This window comes from Octopus bimaculoides, chromosome 4, assembly GCF_001194135.2.
Source record: "Octopus bimaculoides isolate UCB-OBI-ISO-001 chromosome 4, ASM119413v2, whole genome shotgun sequence".
NCBI lineage: Eukaryota > Metazoa > Mollusca > Cephalopoda > Octopoda > Octopodidae > Octopus > Octopus bimaculoides.
In genome coordinates this window covers 136872026-136873578 of record NC_068984.1, presented here as the reverse complement: position 1 = coordinate 136873578, position 1553 = coordinate 136872026, and the positions used below count along the sequence as shown (strand labels likewise).

The 1553-nt window shown below is 36.3% G+C and overlaps 1 protein-coding gene across 1 annotated transcript in view; it reads left to right on the top strand.

Annotated features, from left to right (window-relative positions):
- The window catches only part of LOC106868226 (polyribonucleotide nucleotidyltransferase 1, mitochondrial), a 120226-nt gene that overhangs the window by 6351 nt on the left and 112322 nt on the right, over window positions 1–1553 (top strand). The window lies entirely within an intron of this gene.

The following is a 1553-nucleotide window of genomic DNA, read 5'->3' as shown; positions in this document are numbered from 1 at the left end:
TTTTTTTTTTTTTTTTTTGCTTACAACTTTTATTTTGGTTATAACTTCTTTGCAGTTATTTACTGTGCAGATGTGCTTGTGTATATATGTATGTTTGTTTTGAAACCTTGTCAACTTTTCCAATATGAAATGCTGTTATAGTTCACAACTTAAGAACTAACCAGAAAACAAAATCAAAAAGAATAGTTGTTACATTGGTGTGGCCCCCTTTAGGAGTACATGTACCAATATAATTTCAGTTGAGTATGATACAAAATCATTTATTCTGTGAAAACATATCGTTATATTTCTGTTTTTCATACATACAAATCACATAGAATACATTATTCTCCACACCTTTTAAAAAGTTAAACAGTATATTTTCTATTTTCCATACATAAAATCACATAGAATTAGTTTATTCTCCACTTATGTTAAAAAGTTAAACATGTTTTAATTACACAATCTCTCTCTCTTTCTCTCTCTCTATCTATCTGTCTAATCATGTATCTCTCTATCCATCTATTTGTGTATTTATTTATCTGTTTGTCTGTCTATGTATGTATGCGTATATATATATATGTTGCCTTTTTTCTAGGTAGGACTGTCCCATGCAAACCCATTCTTAGCCCATCTTTCCATCTATCTGTCTATATATTTATCTGTCTGTGTATGTATGTATGTATGTATGTATGTATGTATGTATGTCTCTCTATGTATGTATGTATGTAATCATTTAATGTCCGTTTTCCATGCTGGCATGGGTTGAAAGGTTTGGCATGAGCTGGCAAGCCAGAAGACTGCATCAAACTTCACTGTCTGTTTTGGCATGGTTTTTACAGCTAGGTGCCCTTCCTAATGCCAACCACTTCAGAAAATGATCTGGGTGCTTTTTATGTGGTACCAATATATATATATGTTGCCATTTTTCTAGGTAGGAGCATTGGTCCCATGCAACCCCATTTTTACCTCTGGATAAAAATGGTCCATATTAGACTGACTTCTGTCCTTTGATCTGTCCAGAATAAGAGGCCCTACCAGAAGCTTGCACTGTGCTGGCATAGCTCTGAGGGTCAGTGCAGCACACAAGTCACCACACTGCAATAAGGCCCTTGTGGTGAGGGGCTATAGTTTGGGACAAGTGTAGAAGACATTTGTCTATGGTAACGTGCAAGGGAATTGAACATGAAACTATGTGGTTGCCATGCAAATATCTTCACCACACAGCTATACCTTTATGTGTCGAGAGTTACAAACCATTATAACCCATGTTTTAATGGTTTATAAACCACTAGGCATACTCCTTTATTCTTCTTTTATTCTTTTATTTGTTTCAGTCATTTGACTGCGGCCATGCTGGAGCACCGCCTTTAGTCGAGCAAATGGACCCCAGGACTTATTCTTTGGAAGCCTAGTACTTATTCTATCGGTCTCTTTTGCTGAACCGCTAAGTTACAGGGACGTAAACACATCATCATCAGTTGTGAAGCAATATTGGGGGGACAAACACAGACACACAATCATATGCACACACATACACATACACACACACATACACACACACACACACATAT